This window comes from Fukomys damarensis, unplaced genomic scaffold (genome assembly GCF_012274545.1).
Source record: "Fukomys damarensis isolate Sample0158 unplaced genomic scaffold, DMR_v1.0_HiC HiC_scaffold_2, whole genome shotgun sequence".
Taxonomy (NCBI): Eukaryota; Metazoa; Chordata; class Mammalia; order Rodentia; family Bathyergidae; genus Fukomys; species Fukomys damarensis.
Genome location: NW_022900914.1, coordinates 48,897,874 through 48,921,813, shown reverse-complemented (window position 1 = coordinate 48,921,813; position 23,940 = coordinate 48,897,874). Strand labels below are relative to the sequence as shown.

At 44.0% G+C, this 23,940-nt stretch overlaps 1 protein-coding gene and 1 long non-coding RNA gene across 7 annotated transcripts in view; one reads left to right on the top strand and one right to left on the bottom strand.

The window, feature by feature from the left end:
- The window catches only part of LOC104852101 (N-acetyltransferase family 8 member 3), a 44,444-nt gene that overhangs the window by 19,017 nt on the left and 1,487 nt on the right, over positions 1-23,940 (top strand). Inside the window, exons 1-2 of one of the 6 annotated variants that reach the window (XM_010609585.1) lie at positions 10,259-10,293; positions 23,026-23,120. The exons of 2 other annotated variants lie outside the window; for them this stretch is intronic. The gene's annotated coding sequence lies outside the window, so the exon portion shown is untranslated. Of the gene's footprint in view, positions 1-10,258; positions 10,294-17,334; positions 17,403-23,025; positions 23,121-23,940 lie in introns of those variants that run through there. 3 more of the 6 variants (XM_010609584.1, XM_010609587.1, XM_010609589.1) reach the window with 3 other exon arrangements.
- LOC104852104 lies at positions 2,287-17,340 on the bottom strand. The gene is made up of 3 exons (XR_777414.2): positions 17,116-17,340; positions 8,552-8,692; positions 2,287-2,551 (listed from the first exon to the last, which is right to left on the bottom strand). It is a non-coding gene; the product is annotated as an uncharacterized LOC104852104 (long non-coding RNA).

Below are 23,940 nucleotides of genomic sequence, written 5' to 3'. Positions count from 1 at the left end.
GATGAGGTGCTTTGACATTAAACTGTTTCTCGTGATAGTAGCCTGCTTTCTGTTGGGAGATCGCAGAAAGGCAAACCCTATAGGAGGGTCTCCAAGGTTCAGAAGAGGCCTGGAGCAGAGGGAAACTCACATGACTTCTCCTTTCTTCAGGACTACAGCGAAGGTGTGTGAGCTGATCTAGTTGACTCTAGTGGACATACAGATTTCAGACAGAAGTGTTCCTGTGGCTCTTTACACATCCACAAATACCAGGAGAGTGACCACTAATGAGTCCTAGATTTGCTCTCCAGTGGTATATTGGAGCACATTCTTGACACCTTCCACACATGCTGACGCTGCCCTGCAGCCTTGTGTTTGTACTTGGGTGCCTCTCTCCCTACTCCTGGTCTCTGGTTCCTTGCTCCTGGCCATTGTGTCCAGTGTCACCCTTCTTGTTTTCCTGAAACTCCTTGCTAAATACCCCTGGAACAGAGAAATGGCCACCTTCTTGTACATAGACATGGCTGACATCACCAAAATCTGCTTTAGTGGGTGTGGCTCCTGCTTCTGGTGGCTGAGTGAGGAGGGGAAGGTAGTGGGCACTGTATGTGCTCTGCCACTGAAAAACACACCTTTAGGGAAGAAGCAGACACAGCTGTTTCACCTCTCGATGGTGGGGCACTGAGGGATGGGGATAACAAAGGCCCTGCTGGGGACTCTCCTGCATCTTGCCTAGGACCAACGCTACAGTGAAGTTGTCATTGAGACTACCATTTTGCATCATAGTGTCCTGGGCCTCTACCAGAGCATGGGCTTCCAGAAGACAGGCCGAACATGATCTGGAGAGTGCTGTATATTCCTGTGATTCATCTAACACATCATCTTCCTTGTGCTCAGTGGGAGGGCCTGTGATCTATCTCCTTGAAAATCAGTCAAGACCTAATTGACTCTACAGTAGCAACAAGCAAACACTAACATTGGTGGGGTAAAAAATAAATCTTGTTGCTCATGTACATCTGAGTAATATGTTTAATTATGAAGTAAGGTCATTGGAGGCTCTGCTCCATTCAGTTATAGATTGCCTCTTTTCCATTTATCTATCACAATAATGTTGCATGAAGAGGCAACCCACTTTCTGGTCCCTCTCTGTCTCTCTTAGACCGAAGCTTTCTTTCCCTCAATAAATTTTCCCTACTCTTAACCTCTTTTGTTCCTAGAATTCATTCTTCAATTTTAGAGAACACAAATTCATGTTTCAAATATCTAGCAGGTTTGGGAGTTACATCTCTTCCCCCTACATCAAAACAAGTCACATAGTAGGTGTGTATGGGAGGAACAAAGACTTTCCTAGGAAAGGATGGGTCCAGAGGTCTTGGACACCCACAGGGTGACTTATGTCTATCCAGATTTTATTAGCCTGGTGTTTATCTTTTGAGTAAGTTTGCAGGCCTGGTAATTTTGTCTTTATGTTGAGGCCTCATTTCCAACAGATGTGTCTCTGGCCACAGTTGGGACATGTTTCACCTTTGTTCTACTCTGCTATAAACATGGGTGAGCATGTATCACTGTGGCATGATTCTTTTAATTCTTTTGGGAAGATACCCAGCAGAGGAATAGCTGGGTCAAATGGGACTTCTAATCCTAGTTGTTTGAGTCATATTCATATTGATTTCCACAGTGGTTGCACCAGTCTGCACGCCCACCAACAAAGAAGAAGGGTTCTTTTCTCCCCACAGCCCCACCAACATTTGTTATTGGTTGATTTCTTGATAGCAGCCATTCTTCCTGGAGTGAGGTGGAATCTCAGTGTTGTTTTCATCTGCATCTCTCAAATAACCGGTGATGTTGAACATTTTTTCGTATGTTTCTTTGATGCTTTTACTTCTTTGTCTGAGAAATGTCTGTTCATTTCAGATGCCCATTTTTGAAATGGGTCTTTATATTTGGGGGGATGATTTATTTGAGTTTTTTTATATTTTAGATAGTAGATCTTTGCCTGAGGAATAGCTAAAACTAAATAGTAATAGCTAAAACTCAGAAACAGCCCAATTGCACAGCAACAGGCTGGATAAAGAGGATTTTTTAAAATATAAAATAAAGTACTACTCAGTCATAAAAGAATGAGAAACTAGACATATTTATAGCTAAGTAGATGCACATTGAGGCCACACTCTTAACTGAAATTAATAAGACACGTGTAAATACTGAATAGTTTTTCTGGTATGAAAAACTAAAAGTGTAAATAAGGATCAAAATGTATATTTGATATTGTGTAAAAAATGTTGCATGAAGACACACACACACAAAGAAATCAACACATATATTTAGTTTGTGAATCTGTGGGCCAGCAACTTCTGTGGGGCAGAGTTTTAGCTGGGTTCTTCTGGGCAGTTCTTTGGGTCTGACAATATTTGTACAAATGTCCTATGCTAGCTTAATGTGAGAACCACTTGGTTTAGAGCTATTATGGCAGCAGTTCAGCGTAGGCAGGATTCAAAATAATTGGAGAACAGCCAAAGCAGAAGCTGAAGTCAGAAGTCTAGTGCCAGGGACTGTTCAGACACTTGGATACCTGTGAGGGAGGAATGATGGCAATTAAAGAGAGACAGAGACAATATTTCAAGATGCAAGGGGACCAGGAGAAGTCTGCCTCTAGTAGACATACTTGACAGTCTCCATGGTTGGTCCTCTTTTATTGGCCAGCAAGAAGCATGGGGTAAGGGGCTGTGCATCATTCATTAAACAATAACAGTTGAAAAGATACTTTGAAAAATAGGGAACAGATTAAACTTTTACAAGGGGAGTGTATGAAAGGGAATGGGTTCCTCCCTGTACCTGGATGCCTGCCCAAGTTAATAAGGAACTAACATTCTTTATATTGTCCTCAGCAGATGCTATCTTGCCATGGGAGTAGTGTAAGTACAAGCATTCCCCCAAAAGTGTACAGCTTTCTGTATGTTTTTCTGTTTCCCAAGGCAGATCACATCAGCCTCCACATTGTGGAGCATAGTCACACAATCTTGCCCCCAGTAATTCCTCACATATCTTGATCCCCAGCAGTTCCCCCTTTTTGTTTTTGTAATTGCAGAAGTTGAATCAGTGTGACTGAGATTGAAAAGCATCTAGATATTGTCGGGTTTTATTTCCTCTGTGACAGATGAGAAGCAAAAAACAAAAGACATACATATTAGTACAGCTAATCCAATAAAAAATCCAAAGTGGGCCATGAGATAATTCCATGGATTAATTTGATCAAGTGTATTAGCAAATTTATCCCAATCTTGAATTTATTCATCAAAATTTTGAGTTTCTTGGGGCCGGGGATTTAGCTCAGTGGTGCCACCTCTGCCTCACAAGTGCAAGGTCCCAAGTTCAATCCCTGGTATCAAAATAATAAAAAATTTTTTAGTTTCTCAATACAGATAATACTTGTTTTTGTAAGACTTCCAAATCCATACTTATTACAGGTGTGCACCACTGCACCTGGCCATCACCTCTATTTCATAAGCCATTCATACATGGCTTTTCTACACTCAAAACAAAAAAGTCTTAACTATCATATTCAGCCTCTGACTAAAGTGAGTATGGATTTAGATGTCTCCACCATGTTCTGTGTCCTGAGCTCTACCAGGTTTGTTGTCCAGCCATGTCTGCCCTATCTGTTGCCAAGCACAGAGCCTGGCACATGGAAGGGACTCAGCTACTACATGCCCAATGAGGAAGTGAATCAGTTCTGACAGAGAAAATTCAGCTGCTGTCCAAAGGTCTCAGAAATGAAGATGACACACTGAAGCCTGGGGAGGCTGAAGACCTTGAATGTAATCTGAGCTTTTGATAAAGCCATGGAAACTACTGGGCATAGGGGAAGACAGAGGACAGTGCACAAGGCTCTCACCCTTCAGTGTGACATAGGTTTCTGAGCAGTTAATGTTATACAGACTCATTAGGTGCGCTGTCCTGTACCCTGAGCCCTCTGCTCACTTATTCTTTTACCTAGTTCAAATTTGCTTAATATTCCAGGCTTTACAGACAATATTAAAATATACAAAGTGGAATGTAAGAAATATTTTTAGATTTACCTCCCAGAATTGATGTTAAATATTAACCTTGAGTTCTTATATGATGTCAAAGATCCCAAATCTCATCAGCCTCCGTTAAGGACCCTGGGTCCAGCTGCAGCCTCACTTTCTGCTGTCCCCTCGGGACCCTGAAGGCAGCACCTACAGGCAAGTCTTTAGCTTCTACATCTGCCCCACCCCCATCTTCATGGTCTTCTAGACATTCTTACCACAATCCTGCTATCATTTCTGGCTCATTTCTCCTGCTCATTCCTATTTGAATAATGCTAATTCCTGCCACTTCTGCCCCCAGATACACCTGCAGGTGACCCAGGTCGCAAGGCCTTGATTGGCTCCCTAGGTCCGAGTCACCACTTTCATTCTTGGACCTCTGCTAACACAGTAGTGACTCCTCTGTGAACACTGGCCCGTGCTCCCCTTTCATGCTGTGCAGACTACAGATGCAGGGTGTTGGAGAAAGAGTGCCTTTGAAAACATAGAAATAAGTTCTTTCCCTTGGCCAAGCTCAGCTCTGGTTAAGTCTTGTGTCTTGGGAACTGCAATAGGCAGAATTAGTTCACATCTGCCCTCGTTGGCCAGGTCTTTGCTAAGCAAGCTGCACAACCTGTACTGGGGGGCCTTTCTCTAACTCAGATGCTGCACTTGCTTCTTGGAGAATCTGATATCATTCCTGGCTCCCCTGATCTATTCTCTACAAACCAAGAGATGATACAAAACACACACACACACACACACACACACACACACACACACACACACTGTTTCCAGCTAAATGTTTGTATATAGCCTCCTTCACTCCTTGCATAAAGTCCACACTACCCAATCTAGATACTGTGATACACACACCAGCTACCTTTCTTCACCCCTTCCATACGACCAGGTCATCTGTATTTCCACAAAAGTTGTGCTTTGTGTGTGTGTGTGTGTGCCTCAGCATGGCCCTGCTCTAGTTCCCACAGCTGGAGAGGCTACCCTCTCTCCCTGATGAGAGCAGTCTTTTCTCCTTGGTTAGGCCTAAGTAACCTCCAGAGGAAACCTCATTATCCTCTCTCCCTGCAGACTACACGTCTGCCTCCCAGTCTTTGTCATGGCTCAGGACATATCTGCCCACTTTCACATACTCAGAACTTCCAGAGAGCTACTCCTGTGGTTACCAAGTTACCAGGTCACTGTCATAAGTTCCCACTTGGCCCCTAGCCTACAATAAATATGGTCAAAATCCTATACACAGTCATTGGCTTCTGCTGCCCTACTTCAGGGAGCTATAAGAGGAGAAAGCCACCATCCTCACTGGTGTTGGGCACATGGGTAGAAGTGAGTTCATTTTTTAAGGGAAGCATCTCTTCCATAGAGGAGACTTCTGTGAACAGGGATTTGCCCTTTTCTTTGCTGGTCTTAGTGAGGTACATGCTCAGGTAAAATGTGTAAGAAGTGTGATGGCACCAGCTCTGGACCATCCAGGGCCCATGGCATCTGCCCATTCATTATGTCAGCATTTCCAGGGGCTGTAAAGGACACCTTCAGCACAGCAAGTGTATTCATATGCTTGCTGAGCAACTGAGCAGAGAAGAGAGTGGTGTCAGTAAGGGGAATCACCTAGGATCCATCTTTTTGGGACCAGATGAAGCTTCAGCTGGGAAAGCATAGTGAGGAAACGTGTTGCTGAGCCATGAAATGTGGACTCTGGTCCATGATTAGAGAGCCCCACTGTTAGAGACAAGCCCCAAGGCTTCTAGCATGTATGGCCTGGGGACCAGGGTGGGCCTCAGAGAGGGCTGAATATGCTGAACAGGCTGAGGCAGGAGGATCACAAGTTCAAAGGCAGGGCCTGGGGATTTAGTTCAGTGGTTCAGTGGCCTGCCTTGCAAGCACAAGGACCCAAGTTCAAACTCCGGTACCAAAAAACCCAAAACAAAACAAAACAAAACAAAAAAAACAAGTTCATGGACAACGTAGTGAGACCCTCTTGCAAATAAAAATGAGAAAGGTCTAGGGAATGTAAATCAGCTTTAACAGCGCTCGCTTGGTGTTTGCAGGGCCCCAGATGCAATCCCAAGTGTGGAGGTGGGGGCAGTGTGCTAGGTGAGAGATGCTGTGGCCTGAAGTGCACAGGAGGAGGGGTGGTGGCCTTTCATAAGAGCAAGGGCAGATAGACCAGTGTACACTCTCCTTTTGCCTTGCAGGTTAATTCTGCAGGAATTACAAAGATGAATGGAATCGATCTGTTTCGTCACAACTCTACTCACTGTCCTTGAGCTTTATGATTATCAAATGCTCACAAGAGAGCCAATGTGATGGCACCAGCTCTTTCCACAGTAGGCCCTAGAGAGTCTCTCCTGGGTGCCAGTCAGAGGTTATAGGCTGAAGCTGCCCTGGATGCTCTTAGCAGTGTGGAAGAGCAGGTAAAATAACATGGGTACCTGGGTACAAGGTTGTGGCTGTCAGTGTTGGTCTGCAGTCCTGAACCTTCCTGGGCATCTCAAGTTCAGGTCATTTATGATGATGACCATTCTGCCATCTCATTAACTTAAAACTGGGGGAAGGAGGTTTTACTGATCCTCTGCTGATGGACACAGGATTTCTACAATGAATAGATCCTGAAGAGAAACCAAAGGATTTGGGGACTAGAGGTCTGGCTGTCACCAGTGCCACCCAAAGGTATCAAGAAGCTCAGAGAGCCTGTAATAGGGTAAGGAGAGTGATAGGGGATTGTATAAGTTAGTGTTTCATTTAATTTATTCTATTAAATCCTCAGACAACCTAGAAAGTTCTGCAAATGAAGATATATTCTGAGAATTGCTGAATGGCATGACCAAGATAATAGAGCTAGAAAGAGGAGGATTCAGTATTTTAGATCCTAAACTTTCTCCCAGCGGTAGTTTCCCACTTCCTCTAGTGTGATAGCAGAAAGGCACACCCTTCAGCAGGGTCTCCATGGTCCAAGAGAGCCTGGGAGCTGTGTGATATCACTCACATGGCTTCCCTTCTCTTCTCCAGAGTGTAAGGAAAGTGTGCAGGCAGGTCTAGCTTGCTTCTGGCCAGATACCCTGGAAGATGTATGTGGTCACATGTTTGCACACCTCTCTGGTTGATATCACTAAATCCTACCTGAGTGCACATGGTTTCTATTTTGGGGTGGCTGAGTCTTATGAGCAGGTAATGGGCACTATATGTGCTCTTCAGGTACAGAACTCCCTATTGGGGAAGAAGAAGTTGTGGTTATGTCATCTGTCTGATTAAAGAAGGCAATGAGCAAACATGTTGCCTGATGAGGGGAAGAGGAGCTGGGCTAGAGATGACTTGCACTCTTAATGGAGTAGTGTGAGTGGGACTGGCTAAGAAGAATGTCTAGCACAAGGGTTGTGGTAAGAAAACCAGCCCCAATGAGAGGGCAGCCTGGGAGTCATCCTGGGGAATAGTCACAAGCAGGTGGGACTGGCTTAGGATATTGGTCTAAAGATGCCTGACCAGGTGGTCCAGTCCAGGGCAAAGATGAGCCCTGGGATAAGCATCTTTGGGGGGAGTCTGGTCTCTCCACAGTGGATCACTCCTGTGTACACCAAGAAGCCTTGACCCAACTTGAAGCTGCAGTGAGAGCTCTGCAGCCCAGAGTGGCTGAAGGAGGACAACTAGCCCCAAACGGGGTACTCGTCCCCTGCCCTCTGCATGGACACTGAGGCAAGAAGAAGCTGAGATGCTGTGTAACATGAGCAGAGGAGCAGGAGTGGGGGTGGGGTGGGTTTTACCTGGGCAAGGAAGTCAAGGGTTTATGACAATGTCTGGGGCCTAAGTGTAGCACAGCCAGGCCTAGGAGTCCAAGCCCAGGACAGCTCCTGTCCAGGAGTCCACAGATGGCTCCAATTGCAGGGGTCCCATAGAGCAGAACTTGGCAAAATCATGTCCTTTGTGCTTGTAGAGGCCAATGTGGAAAGAGGAAGGACAAACTTGGGAACCCCCAAGGTGGATTGATCAGGAACATCCTGCCCCCTGCTCCCCAGGCCACCCTCTTGTGGCATATCACAGCAGAGCCTAGACCCTGGTGTTGGTCCTCTGCCTGGCAGGTGCTATATTTTGTTCATGAGCCAGGGGTCAGTGGTCGAAGATTCTGTAAATGTGAAGAAGTTGGAAACATGACCCTAAGGTGTCAGTTTCAGTTATTTGAAGTAGGATCTGTGGCCTCCAGCCCAAGGCCATAACTTCTGGAGACCCAAAAATCCCATCACATCCTATCCCCACTTGGTACCCAGGGGAAGGCCATTTTCTTCCAACTCTCATTTTTACTCATAGTAGGCACCCTCTGAAGATGACAGGCCCACAGTTTGTCTTTAATGTAACATCACCCTCTGGTGGTAATGTCTAGAAGCCTCTTTACTTGCAACCCCAAACCATTCTGGGAAGCACCACTACTAGGGTAGTCTGCTAAGGTCACCTGTGGTGCAGATGGGTGTAGGATGGCCCCAGCAAATGGGTAACAGAAAGCGCTCTAAATTTACCTTTCTGGGTGTTACAGGGTTCCAGGATTCCTCTGAGAACTTCTTCTATGGTTGAATTAGATGCCAGAAAGGATCAGAATGCATTAGTGCTTGTTCTAATTTTCTTCCCTGCTGGGAAAGCCCCAGAGAAAGTCCTCTGGCCTAGGAGAAATAGAAGAATAAAAAATGAAATCTCTTTGCAACAAGAAAACCTCTTTTCAGGAGTAGGAGAAGGAGAAAACCCATTCATCACTGAAGTATTAAACCTGAAGCAGCCACTATGAAGTTTCAAAGACAGAAACAAACCTTAAAACCTCCAGGGCTTATGCTGACTTCACCCTCTCCCGACAACGATCTGTCCTCAACTGGAGGAGTTGCCAGACCATGAGTCATACAGTGTTCGTCTGGATTCATCCAGGCAGGGCCCCCACCCATCTGTTTGCCAAGTGGCCTTGAGCAAGAGGAAAGTGGACTCTTAAGATCCATGACAGAGGAAAATTTCGCCATTTAGAACCTAAATTAGGCTCTTCTGTCCTCTAGCAACTGGGAGGCAGGGCACCACTTCCCTGGATGGTTCCATCTTGATGAAGCTTTTTAGGTCCTTTAAAAGAGAGTCAAGTATAAAGCTGGCAAGTGGCTTATTAGCTACTGAGATCTGTGTATATCTCAAAGAGGCAGAAAGAGCATTTATAGTGACAAGTTTTCTAAATAAGGGAGAGAGGACATGTCTTCTAATTTTTTTTAAGAAGGAGAGTTCAGCATTTTGGTTGTCATTTTTCTATACCCCTACTCTGCTTCTACAGCAGTGCTCTGGTATTTCTGTATCAGACCATGAAGCATGACTGTGGAGAGAGATTTTCCTTCCTTCCTTCCTTCTTTCCTTCCTTCCTTCCTTTCTTACCTCCTTCCTTTTTTCCTCCCTCCTTGCCTCCCTCCCTTTCTTCCTTTATTCTTTCTCTTGCTTTCTTCCTTCTTTTCTTCCTCCTTCACCTCTCCTCTTTCTTCTTCTCTTTCTTCTGCTTTCCCTCTTCCTCCTTGTCATCCATGCTTCCTTCTTTTTTTCCCTGGGGACCATGTGCTTTTTTCACATGTGTAAGGACAAATTTTATTTATTGCCCTTTGCCGTGCACGGTCTCCTAATTAATTTGACTCGATCCGCTAAAAGAATGTCCACCAGCCTTAAATAAGTACAAAAGGGAAAGTTTATTGAAGGATATGCGCATACAGAAAACAAAAGTAAGAATGGAGAGGACAAAGAAAGAGAGAGCTCTAACAGCAAGAGGGACTCTATCCGGGAAATTACCCTTAGGCTCTCTGGCAACAACACCGGAATGTTGGAGGAATTAGGTTCATCACTCGCAACACAGCACGGGTCTCTTCAGCAGTGCCTTCGGCTACAAGTCTCAATCCCGGGCGTAAGACAGCAGCAGCAGCCTGGGCTAGGTGGGCTGTTTATATAGCTCTCTAGACATAGGTAGTAAAACTACCTGTACTTTTGGCGCGAAAAAGGTGAATGTGCTTGCAGTCACGTCCCAACCGGGCCTTGGCCAGGGGTCCGGGAGGGGCGGAATGCATCACATTCCTTATCTTGATGTTAAGAACATCTGGTCTTTTTAACAAAGTCCTTCCTGCTTTTTTCCAGGGAACTGGCCAGGTATCCAGGGAAAGAAGAGGTGAACTAGTGATGATGCGCCTTAGAGAGCCGAAAGCCTTAACCCAAGCCTTTCCAACTTAAAGTTTTAACTTTCCTTACAACATGTTGTGTAAGTGCTCTATCACTGAGCAAAATGTTCAACCCTGCAATTTTCTCTTTTTCTTAAAATTGAAAACAATGAACCTGCTTAGTATTTGGTATAAATCTTCATGTTCCTTTGCAGAAAATCTTAACTCCATGTTTTTGCAGAATCCAAGAGACAGGACAGACTAACGGGAACAGGAGGTCCTTATTAGGCTTTAGGTGAACATTGACTCAACAGACTAATGTCCAAAGGAAGAGCGAAGAACAAAGGAGAAGCTCTACTTTTTATATATTTAGCTGAAGGGGTTGGTCTTTTTGATGATGTAGCAAGAGAGTTTACATGAAACAAGACAAGGGCAGTCAGTTTTGTCTTAATCTTGAAAGAAGAAAGATACTTATGGATCATGTGAAAACAGAGTGTCATAAACTTTGTTTAAGGGATAAAGATGACAATTTTACCTATACTAGAACAAAGAGTTACAGCTGGGGTGGGTATGATCCAATGGTAGGGAGAACTGACCAAGGCTGGGAAGAACTTGTTTTTCTTTAGGTCCTGCTTCATTTCCCACTTTGATGCTGTCTATAACAAGTTTTAGTAGAGAGCATCGTCTTTATTGTCATCATTATTATCTATTTTTTTGTTACAAGGGGGTGTTTAGTACATCCTACTGAGCAGAGGTTGGTACTTGGTGAAGACCATCAGATGAGTTGTGGTGTGTCTGTCTATCAGAGCCTCCATGCCCAACTGAATGTTTTTGACAAGTAGGGGTAAGAGGCAAAGAATTAAAACAAAAAGGATAAGAAACTTATGTTGTTGTTGTGACTCTATTTTGATCCTCAAGCTTTATCTGTGTATAAACTGGTCAGCTTCTGGAGTGACCAGAGCAAGAATGCCATTTTTTCAGGCTTTAGCCATGCATAAATTTAGCTTCCAGGTTGACTAGCACAGGGCTGTCATGTCTGGTGGCAGCCTAATCTTGTCACAAGATCAGCTAGTTTGGGTGATCTGGATCTTGCTGGCCGGTACACGTGTCTTGGGCTGTTGGCATTAGCCAACTGTGGTAGATTTAAGACATAGTTCCTGTAATTTTAACAGCAGTGGGGTTGGGCAGGATTAAGTATGAAGCCCATCCCATATGGGGCCCAGAGTTGTTTGATTTCATTTTTTGACTTAAAGTCATGGAGTTTGAAGGAGTATATTGGGTCTGCCAGGCTTATGGACACTTTTCTCTTATATTTAGCCATGGATATCTTGTATGGCTATTATTAAAGCCTGCATCTGTTTTTTAGTTCAATTGTCCTAGTTTAAAAAAATCACCTATAATTTGACTTATGATTGGAGGCACATGGTCAAATAAAATTTTATAAGGGGAATACCCAGTTTGTTTGGTAGGAGTGTACCAGATTCAGAGGAGGACCATGGGCAAGACTTGATCCTATCTCGTGTTTTGTTTTGGTTTTTTGCAATATTTTTTGAGCAGCTGTTCAAGTGTCAAGTCTACGTTTCATCTTTTTTGAGCTCTGTGACTGGTAAGCTCTGTGAAGCTTTTATTTTATCTTTAACATCTGTGTGAGCTACTGGAGTATCTCCACTATGAATGTTGATCTACTGTCTGACTGTAAGACTGGGGGTAGTTTAAATCTTGGGATGATATCTTTTGACAGCACCTTGGTCACCTCTTGTGCCTTTTTTGTTCAGGTGAGGAAGGCCTCAACTCATCCTGAGAAGGTGCAGACAGACAAGCACCAACACATAGCCACTACCTTGAGGCAATTCAGTAAAGTCCATAATAAAATTTTCACATGAGGTAGCTCCTGGTTTCCTGGATACCCAGGGGCTGGGTGGTTGCTGGCCTTGCGTTGGTTTGGGCACAGGTTAGGCATTGCTTACAAACAGCTTAAGCAATGGTAGTGAGATGTGGCACATAGAAATGTTGACCCAGTAACATCTCTAGTGTTGCCTTTCCCATGTGAGATCTCTGATGGGATTGTCTTATGAACCTGAGGCCCAACACTTTGGGGGTGGTTAGCCTATCATCAGCAAACTTTTATTATCCCCCGCCCCTGGATACACCTTTTAGCTTTTCAAGAAAATTAGGCTCTTTTATCTGAAGAGTATCTTGGAGTCTCTGGGAGAGGCAACTCTGAGATGAGGGGCATGGCTAGGGCACCTCTTTTGAGTTGGGGGGCTGCCATAGAACCCATTTTGTTTCTTTTTTTGGCTCTTTCTGGTTTTTAATGTTTTAGTTCATTAGTACTCCCTGCAGTACATAACAGCTACTTCTTCTGGGGCCCATATTATATCTAGTACCTGTAAAAATCTTTTTTTATTCTTTTTTTTTTTTTTTTTTTTTTTTTTTTTTATGCGCGCAAGGCAGGCCACTGAACCGCTGAGCTAAATCCCCAGCCCCTTAAAAATCTTTTTTTTAACTTCATTTTTTTCTCTAGCAGTTGAGTCTTTTTAAAAAATATATTGCCTCATGTGCATGTAATGTTGTAAAGGCATATTTGGAATCAGCATAAATGTTAGCTTTCTCATCTTTTGTTAGTAAAAAGGCCCTTGTCAAGGCTATTAGCTTCCTGGCCTAAGGTTCTGGTGGGCAGAGGCAAGGCCTCTATTACAGAGTCTAATATTGTCACTGCATATCTTGTCTGCTGGACCCCTTTCAGCAACATCTGAGTCTCCAAGAGGGCAACCTGTGAGATCTCCCTGGAGAATACTTTGTCTACGATTCCTACATAGTCATGATGGGAGGCTCCTGGTTTGACTGTGAACAAGGTAGCTGGAGTAATAGTGTTTATTGTCTCCAGGGTTATTTGAGGATTTTTACATAGCAGTGCTTGATAGTGAGTCATCCTTGGGTTTGATGACCAATGGTGCCCTCTATGGTCCATCAAGGTTATGACTGAATATCGAATCTGAATAGTCAATTGCTGTTTTAAATTCAGCCTGTTAGCTTCCTGCAGCATCAGAGCAGTAGCAGTAAGTGCCCTGAAGCATGGAGGCCATCCTAGGGCCACAGAGTCTATTTGTTTAGACAGGTATGTCACTAGGTGACGCCAGGATCCCAAGGCCTGAGTTAAGACTCCATTCCCTCTTGTTCACAGACATATAGGAAGAGAGGCTTGGTTATGTGTGATAGTCTCAAGGCTGGGGCCCGAGTCAAAGCTTCTTTGATCTGTTTAAAGGTTCTCTCTTGGTCAGCTTTTTAAAGGGGGGACTCTTTGCTTTTCCCTTTTGTGACTTTATATAGTGGCTTAGCCATGAGTGAGAAACTCTGAATTCAGATATGGCAGAATCTTGTTGTCCCCAGAAACTCTTATTTTGTGCTAGGAGGCTAGGGTTGGAAAGGCACAGGCAGACTGTTTTTACTCTGTGCCTAGTTGTCATTTCCCCTGAGTCTCTATGAAGCCTAAATATTTGACCTCTTGTTGGCAAACTTGTGCCTTTTGGGGGCAGATACTTTGTATGAATATGGTTCCCTGATAACGGTTCCTTTGGGTTGGGCCTGCCAGAGGAGATCATCTATATATTGCAGCAGAGTGCAGTTGTCTCCTGGTGTAATGAAAGCTTTGAGGTATGTAGTTTGCGCCTTTCCAAAGATTGTAGGAGAAATTTTGAGTCCTTGAGGAAGCCTAGTCCAGGTTAGCTCATTTTTGTCTGTGTCCCATTAAAATGTAAAGATGGGGTGGCTGACTTATAACAAGACACAAACAGAAAAAGGTATCCTTTAAATCTAAGCAAGTAAGCTGGGCAGCACTGGTTGGAATAAGTCCCATTGGTGTGTATGGATTGGCATTGGTGGGTGAATTATCTTGCTGGCTTGACTTACAGCACATAGGTCTTGTATTGGACTGTATTATTTTGTTCCTAGCTTATATACTGGCAGGGGTGGGTTTTCTAGGCTGACTGGCATCTAGCCAGGATTTTATGGGTTTTTCTTTTTTTGTTTTTGTTTTTTTGAGACAGGGTCTCACTATGTAGTTGAGACTGACCTGGAACTCACTATGTAGTCCAGGCTTGTCTCAAACTCTTAGCAATCCTCCTGCCTCAGCCTCCTAAGTGCTGGGATTATAGGCATGAGCCACCACGCCCTGCCAGGATTTTATGTTTTAAGAGCCACTTTAAATGTCCTTGAATGCCTTGTATGGCTTCCCAGGGAAAGGGTATTGGTGGTGAACTTCAACTGGAGTTGCTCCCAATTTTAGATTTATTGTCACTGGTGTTTAATTTACAGTTAGCCTAGGTGGGTTGATTTTGGCTCACACCTGAAGAATCTCATGTGCCAGTCTATGTAGCTCATTTATCCCTGGATTTTGTGGCTTATCTGAATACAGTGTCCATTCTTTTGCCTGTGGGACAGTAAGGGTTAACACCATAGTTCTTGGTTGAGCCAGGCATAAAGTCATATCTCCCTGTGGCCCAAAAGTAATTTGAGCCTCTAGATTTTGGAGTATGTCTCTCCCTAACAAGAGAACTAGGCAGTTTGACAGATACAGGAACTCATATTGAACTTCTTGCTCTCCTGTGACATATCTTTTAGCCTGGCAAAATGGTCTGTTTTCTGAAGCCCCAATGGCTCTTACAATAGTCACACTTGTCTTTGATAATGGTTCAATAGGTTGTGTCATCACCAAGTGCTCAGCTCCACTGTCCATCAATTGGCCCCCCTATGTTTATCATGAGCTCCTGGGGACTTGAGGAGATGGAACCAGGTTTGGCCTAATCCTCCTAACATGTAGTTCTTGTCAGTCTAATGAGACCAGCATCTGGTTCTTTCCTGGGGGATGGTAGCCTTTGGCAGGCAGCCTCTCAGTTTTGAAATTTTTAAATCATCTCTGTCATCATTTTCTGGACATTTATTTCTTCAGTGCCCATACTTTTTACATCACACATTGATCCCAATCAGCTCTGGTCGAACTGCAGATCCTGGCTTGATTTGGGGCCTGTTTTGCTCATGTTTGTGCCTTAGTGATCTGTCTTTTCCAAGTGAGCACTGTTGCCAACAGATCTACTTTCTGTTTGAGCCTCTGGTTAGCCTCTCATTTTGCCTTCCAGTCTCAGTTAATACACACCTTGGTAGCCACCCTGAGAGCATTTATACTAGTAAAACTGTCTAACTGCTATAGTTTGTACCTGATGTCTCCCTGAGCTTTGCCTAGAAAGGCAACATAAATGTATTGATTTTCAGCAGTCTCAGGGATAAAATGGGATATAGAGCTGGAATGCTTCACAAAGTAAAACTGGCTGGGACTTTCATCCACTCTCTGGAGCATTTTTGAGATCTTTGCCATATTTATTGCTCTGCTTTATCTTTTTTATTGTTGAGCCTCCCAATAAGGCTAATTCCCCTCTCTCTTCTGCTTCGGGCATGACACAGGCTATGAGTGTCTTACATATTTCCAATCAGGACTATAGTTAGGCCAGTCGAGTCTGGACTATTATTAATCATGAATCAATGTGGAAAATTAATCAGTTGTCTCGGCCATCTTCCATCCATGGTTACCACTCTATGTATACATTTAATTGTCCCCTTGACTGTCCACCCAAAATCAAAGGAGGGCCAACCTATTTCACAAAGACTTTTCAACCTCTGGAAGGGGGTCTGCTTTACTCCATAGATTTTGTCACCTCTCTTCCCAATAAGTACTCTGTTGTGAGGTAAATCATTCTCTCAAGGAACAACTTGACTTCCATTAAACTAATAAACAGCCATACATATTTTTTGCATCTTTTGAGCAACAAGAATCTTTTAAAAGGACTAGCATGGTCTTTCACCAAATCAACAAGCAAATATATGTATTTTCTTTGACAAACTATTTCCACATGCTTTCCCTTGACATATGTAAGTGTTCCAGTCTTGTCCTTATCTCTCTTTTTAACAGGATAAAATTTTTATCACATAAAATCCTCTCATATGTAAAGTATATCTCTTATATGTATAGCCTTTCAATATTTTTTCTCCATCTCACTTAAAATAAAACTTCTATAACAAAGTTGGCTGCAGCAGCTTGGGTTTTAAAGTGTCCTTTTCTCTACATTTTTCTATTTCTCAAGTTGTTACTTTTTTTTCCTTGAGGTACCAGGGATTGAACTCAGGACCTTGTGCTTGCCACGCATGTGCAGTGCCACTGAGCTACATCCCTGGCCCTCTCATGTTGTTACATTTTAAATTTGACTGACTGCCATCAGACTTTAAGTAACCTTGAGTCAGTGTTTTTATATTAAGCCAACAGAGAGCAAAGAGCAAGTTATCCCTGTAATTACAATTCAAGAATTTGTAATGCCAATTAAAGAGAAACATCAATTCAAATTGGAAAGCAAAAATGTATTTATCAATTAATAAAATTTATAATTTGATTCCTCCTATGAAACCTCATTATGCCCATCAGAATGTGGCAGCAGTTCCTCAACTTTGACCATTCAGCTCTAGGCTGGGGCTGTTCTGGCTTTCAGATGCCTGCAGGCAGCTCCAGGCTGGTGATGATGCTGAGCAAGCACTGGCCTTGGTGCTCCTGAAGCCAGGAATACCCCTCTCATTTCTTACTCTGAACTCTCCAGCACTTTCCCAACTTTGTATTCTATTATTTACATACACTCATGCACTTCCTCCTTCCCTTTTTTTCCAACCTGGGTATGGGTTTCAATCAATTCTTCTTGAGTCTGATTACTCAGCGTACCCCTTTTGTGAGTCACTCTCACTACGGGCTTCTCTCTCTCTTCTTGGGGTTGTGGATTTCATCTGACTCAATCCCACATTAGATAACTCAGTACACCACAGGAGGTGATCGGCCTCCCCTTCTGTCCTAACAGGACAGGTTTTCCCTTGAGCCCCCAAAACCTTACCACAGTCCTATAGATTGTGATGTTATTTCAGAATCATCCTGAATCCCAACAGGTTCCACCGCACTGGTGGGGTGTGGCCTTGGAACTTCAGAAGAGCTGATTCTGTTTCTGAGCTGAAGATGCACACAGTGGCACCAGAGGTCTCAGGATTCCCGTAGCTTGACCCTCTCTCAGGCCTGAGACAGCATCTCTATCATCTAAAGCTCTGTTGTGGTCACCAGAAATGTTGCAGAATCCAGGAGACTGAAGAGACCAATGGGAAACAGGAGGACTTTATTACGTTTTAGGTGAACTTTGGCTCAATGGACTAATGTCATAAGAGTGAAGAACAGAGAAGCTCTAGATTTTATGTAGTCAGCCAAAGGGGTTGGTCTTTTTGATGTTGCAGCAAGTGAGTTTACATGAAACAGGACAAGGGAAGTCAGTTTTGTAACTTAGTCTTGAAAGAAGAAAGAACCTTATGAATTATGAGAACAGAGTGTCATAACTTTGTTTACCGGATAGAGTTGTCAATTTTATCTGTACTAGAACAAGGAGTTATAGCTGGGGTGGGGGTTATAATCCAATGGTGAGGAAAACTGCCCAAGGCTGGGAAGAACTTGTTTTTCTTTAAGTCTTGCTTCATGTGAAAGTGAAGTGAACACTAGCTAAAATAGACCCAGATGCCGAGTTATTCACTTGCCCTGTTTCCTCACCTAGGCTTCATTAGTTACTACTCACTATCACAAAGCCAGACCTGAATCATACAAATTTTTTGTATCCAAGCTATATCACATTCCTTAACTTACTCACTTTGATACAACATACAGCATATGCCCAGTTCCAGGCCAGCTTTCCGCAGGCATCTGGGAGTCAGCACATTGTTTTGTGATTGACAGTGTCCTGGGACCTCAGACTCTTCATAGGAGAGTATTTGATACATGATCTAGTTTGAAGGTTCTTAAACTGTTGGAATTACAGAAACCTTCAAGATACAGAAAATAAATGTAGAAATGTGGCTCAACCAAACCAGAACTTCACCTGGGGAGCAAATCTCACTAGAACTATGCTGGCCTACAGCTCCCTAAAACCATCAGTCATAAACTTCAGCATCCACGAGAATCTAGAGAGTGAGGCTGCCCCTCATCTCAGGTACAGGACCTTTGCACATCATCTAGTCTGCTTGGGAATTCCCAAACTTGCTAAGGGTGCCACTCACACCCACACCTAGCTACTGTCTTCATCTCCATGTCTTCATCAACCGATATCAGGCCAGAAAGGATTTACATCTCCTCAGGAAGCAGGGAAGCCTGGGAAACCAAGGTTCTTCCAGCCATGTTTGCATCAGATCAAGGCTCTAAGAATCCCACCCTCAATCTTAGAATTGACTTCCAAGGTCTGTTTTGGGTTTAGGTGGAAAGCTCCCATCTTGGGATGCAAAGGCTCAGAACTAGGCAGAATGCAGTAAAGGATAAACACTCAAGCCAGTTGTACAGCATTGTGAAGGTTCTTAATGTTGCTAACCTGTGCACCTTTAGTAAATTCTGGGTCATGAATATTATGAAGCTGACAAATCAAGGCTGCTTTTGTTAATCTTTAACCAAGTGAATAAGTTAATAAGGAAAGTCAGTTAGCTATGAGGAATTTCATGGATGCACAATCAAGAGAAATAGTCACAGAAGAGCCTGCTGGAGCCATCCTGTACACAAAACCCAGGCCAAATTCCTACAGCAATTCTCTACTTCTGCGAGGACATCTGTCCAATGACTGTCAATTCAAGCTAGGATTAGTACCATTCTGGTCACTGATCCATGAATTGCCTGGACTTTAGCCAAGGAATTCTTGGCCAAGAATTTCTGCTTCAAAATATCTTACATAATCGGTCTCATTTCTCCTTAACATCTTACCTTTGCCTTAATACCTTACTCTTGCTTTAACATTTAACCCTTGCCTTAATACCTTACCTTTGCCTTAACATTCTCGGAATTCAAACATAATTTACTATGGCATACAAACTCCATTGCAAGTCCTGTGTTATTACCCGTTACACTTAATTAATAGAAATTCTTCCTCCGTGCATTGTTTTACCATCACAAAGAATGAAATTCTTGTGTCAGGTTAGCGCCTACCCCAGCTTCTCCCTGTAATCTCTGCTGCCACAGTTTAAGGTCTGAACTGAATGATGATGTGGCAGGACACAGAGGACCTAAGAAAGGGATGCCAGTGGTCACCATATGGATGTGTGGCTGGTGCTGAAAAGAGGGACAGAGGTGACTGTGGCCATCAGATCTGGGTCCTGTCAGTACAGCTGTGTCCTCTTGGAAGTTGAAATAAATTTATGGAGGACAAGCTTAATTTGGCCTGTGTTAACTTGGAAAATATATTTTCTTCTAGAAGCCAGGAGGAATAATTGACATAAATTGTCTCATTCATTTTAGAAATCAGTGAGAAATTCACTCAGATTTTAGAAGTCATATAATTTTTTTTCCTCTAGTCTCCTAATTCTGAACCCATTGCCCAACATTGCATCCTTCTTCCTGTTCCATAATAAGCTCAATCAGAGAGGCAGAGTGGGAAGTCAGACTATTTGCACTCTGGAGTCATCGTCTTTGCAAATTCATGTGTATGCAGTTTCCATCACTCATGGTACAATGCCTCTAGACTACAGAGCACCCCCATTGTGGCCAGTGCTTACACATTACTTAACCCATACTCCTGAGCTAACAGTGGTCCTCCATTGCTATGTGAGTACTTGTTGCTTTTATCTCACAGGGCTTCAATACTGGGGTGCTGGGGTCCTGTATAATGGTGTTCTTCCACTTGTACATAGGTGTCCTTGGACTTCAGATAATCCTCCATCTCTACTTGGGGTGCTTGCACACTTGGGCTCAGATAATTCCTCCCTTCCATTTGGAGTTTTGGACTCTTTGGCTCCCAAGGGTCCTCCATCTCTTGCATATCTGGTTTCTTGTGTCAGTCTGGCCTTTGATCTCCATTAGAGTATTGGGATCCTTGGAAAAGGATTCCTTTTAATATAACTCCAAGTCGGTCCCCACTGTGAAATGTAGACAGATATCTAGTTATCAGAAAATGCAAATGAGCTTACCACTGACCATTTTAACATGTGCTGCCACTGGGCATGTTGAGCATAGCCCTCACCTTTCAGATTGTGGTGAACAGAGACATCTATCAGTTCAGTTTCAGATAGAACACCTTACTCCAATTAGGTCAATCATGGAAGAAAGGTGGCAGTAAAGTATTGAGGTCAAATCCACCTTCTTACCACCCTGTCTCCATTCCAGGACTTGGTAGTTTTAGGACACATCCCATAACCTCTATTTCTTAAACTAGTTATAAGTGGCTTTTATATGCTTATGACATAAAAATTCTAAATGTCAAGTTTAGCCTCATACTAAAGTGATCCTTGTTTTGAATCTCTGCCACACTCAGTGTCCTAGGCCCCCACATGTTTTGTCCTGCTGAGGATGATGTCTTGCACATGTGCTGCCTTTATGCTAAGCACAGGGCCTAGCACATGGCAGGAACTCAGCCCTCAGGCTGAATGAAGAAACAGATCAGTTCTGACAGAGGAAAACCAGGCTCCTGTTGAGAAGGCCTCAGACATGTAGATGGCATGGTGAAGACTGGGAAAGATGGAAAGCTTGAACATAAACTGCGGTTTTGGTGAAGCCATGGAAACCACTGGGTATTGGGGGAGACAGAGGACAGGGACAGTGCGCACGGTTCTCACCCATTTGTGGGTTTCTGACCGGTTAACGTTACACAGACCCATTGGGAACACTGTCCTGGACCCTGGGCCCTCTGCTCCCCTTTGAATTTGTCTCAACTTTCTCTCAACATTCAAGTGTTTTGTACTGAGAGCAATGTAAGAAATACCCAAGGACTTACCTCCCAGAGATGATTTTTTTGATCTCTAATCTAATATCAAAGATTCCTGAATATCAGCTGCCTCACTTAAAGGCTTTGGGTTCCAGCTGTGCCCCCACCTTCTGGTGTTTCATGAGAAAGCTTCAGGCAGCACCTATAGACGTTTCATCTTTCAAAGTCTGATATCTCCCATGTCCTTCTAGAAGCACTTGCCACAATCCTAGCCATCATTTCTGACCCCTGCTTCTTGCTCACCCCCATTTGAACTATTTTACTTCTTCCACTTTTGCCCTCAAATGCACCTCCAATTGCTCCAGGTCACACTATCTGTATCACCTTCTTCCGGTCTAAATGTTCCTCTGTCTCTTGGGCCTCAGTGGTCCAGATGGCTCCTTTTTGAACACTTAGCAAGGTCTTCCCTTCATGCCACTCAGACCACGGATGCAATTAGTTGGCATCCAGTGTCTCTGCGTAGACAAAGAATAAGTACCTTTTTGTGAGGCAGACTCAGTTCCAAGCCAGACCCGCTGTCTTAGGAGCAGTGCACTTCACATAGTTCTCATTAGCTCTCCTTGGCCAATGGTCTTGCAGTGAACACCTTGTACACCTGTACCTAGGGGCTTCCCTCTTACCCTACTGCTGTATTTGCAGGGGCTTTGCTGCCATTCCTGCCTCTTCATTTCCGCTCTCCATGTTCAGCCAGAGTGATGTAAACATAAACAATCACACACAAGGATACAAGCACTCCAAACACTTGTTATATTGACCCCCAGCGAAAAAGATAACTATGGCCTCCTTTGCTCCTGAAATAGGGTCTGCACTATCTAACATGGGTACTGGTCTGGCTTGGTCAGGGCCCTGCTGCCCTCACCTACTCCTTCTCCTATTCCATCAGTAGCCATGCAGGCTGCCTTTCCTCCTACCTCAGGGCAATCATGTCTCTCTCTCTCTTTTTTTTCTCATTGAGTTTATTGGTACTTTTTAGGTATACAGTACAGTTACATTCATCATCGGGATCTTGTACCTTTACATGACAGATCTTGGTTCTCATTTATTCTCCTTACCCCTGCCCTCCATTCACCCCCTCCACCCTTCCCTATTTACAAAAACTTTGTTTCTATTTTTTTGTTTTCTCATATTTTTTCTTGTCCCTTATTTCCTTTCCCCTACCCTTCCCACTTCCCTACACCTTTTCTTCCTATTTCACATTGTCAATTATACAATTTGGATCTTATTTATACTTTTAGTTTTTCACCAGAGAAACTATTTGGTATTTACACATGCGTGTTCTATTTATTTCACTTAAGAGTATGGCCTCAATCATCAGGTCTCATTTTACTCAGCCTCAGGAGCTTCTCTAACTGCCTGCTAAGCCCACTGCTTCTTGAGTATTGGTCCAACCCCTCTCCTTGGGAAGCCTCATTTTCCTCTCTACTTGCAACTCAAGAACGGGCCTCCCCTGTCTCTTGTCACAGCAGTGAATGGATCCACCTATCTTCATACTCCCAAAGCTCCTGAGGAGCTCCTTCTGGGGAAGATCTTGGTTGCCATGTCTGCTTTATCCTGAGTGCCCACTCGGCCTCTGCCCCACAAGGAGCATGAGCAAAATCCTACACACAAACACCAGCTTGTGCTGTACTCCTGCTTCAGAAAAACCACAAGAAGAGAAGCCCATGCTGTCGCTGATCTGTGAGGGTAGGGAGCATTGGGCATAGGTGAGCTTGTTTTTGGGAAAGAGAAGCATCCCTTCTATAGAGACTTCCATGGAGAAAGATTTGCCTTTCTCTTTTTCTGTGCCTGTCTTAGCGAGGCACACACTCAGGTAAAATGCGTTAAGAAGTGTGTTGGCACTGGCTCTGAGTCACCACCAGAGCACACAGCAGTTGCCCACTCTCTGGTGCCTGTTGGATGAATATCAGCTCTGCTGGAGGCTGAAAAGAGCACCTGCAACAGAGTAGGTGCTGCTGTATAGTTGCTGAGGGACTGAATGGAGGAGGGGTGGGGGCAGTGAAAGAGAGGAACTATCTAGGATGTTTGTCATAGGCCAAATGAAGATCTGGCAGGAAGAAGTGCAGCTGCGGAGGCCCTTGTTGCTGAGCCAGGGAACGTGGACACTTGCCCATACTAAGAGAGTAGAGGTGAGTGCCACAGACCTGTCTCCTAGCAGGTATGTGCTTGGGACAACTGTGGACTGAGAGAGGGCCAAGTGTGCAGGGTGAGAAATGCTGCAGCCTGATGGGAATAGGAAGAGGGTGGGCAGGCCTCCCCCAAGGGTGAAGACCCCTGCATCATCTGAGAACCTACTTCTCCCTATAGGTCACAAAGGTCCCCCAAAGATCTCAAAGGTGAATGGACCCGTCACAGACCAGGTCATTGAACCCAGGGTTGATTATAAAATATGCAGAAGTGAGCCATGGAAGTGTCACTGCGTCTGTTCCCTCAAAGTACAACAGGCCTTGGGCGGGGGATTTGGCTCAGTGGTTCCGCTGCCTGCCTTGTGAGCATCAGGGCCCGAGTTCAATCCCCAGTACCACCAAAAAAACAAAAAGTACAACAGGCCATAGACACATAGATAGTCTCCACAGAAAGCCAGTCAGAATCTGAGGGTTGAGGCCACACTGGACACTCAGCTCTGTGATAGCAAGGGAGAGAACATGGATACAAGGTCAGGTTGAGTCCCGAGGTTCTTAAGACTGGACCTTTTTTGATACTTGGTCCTTTTGCCATCTCAGCAGCCCAAACCTGCTGAGTTTGCTGAAACTTCTGCTTGGGATGACAGGATGTCTGCAATGGGTGGACCCTGGGGAGGGACCAAAGGGCTGGGGATGTGAGATTTGGCTGCCACGTTGTCATTCCAATGTTCCAAGATACTCAGAAAGCCTGTAAGAGTGATGAGTATGGAGGGAAAGGGACTTTATTCACCAGTACTTCATATAAGCTTAATATATATATATATAT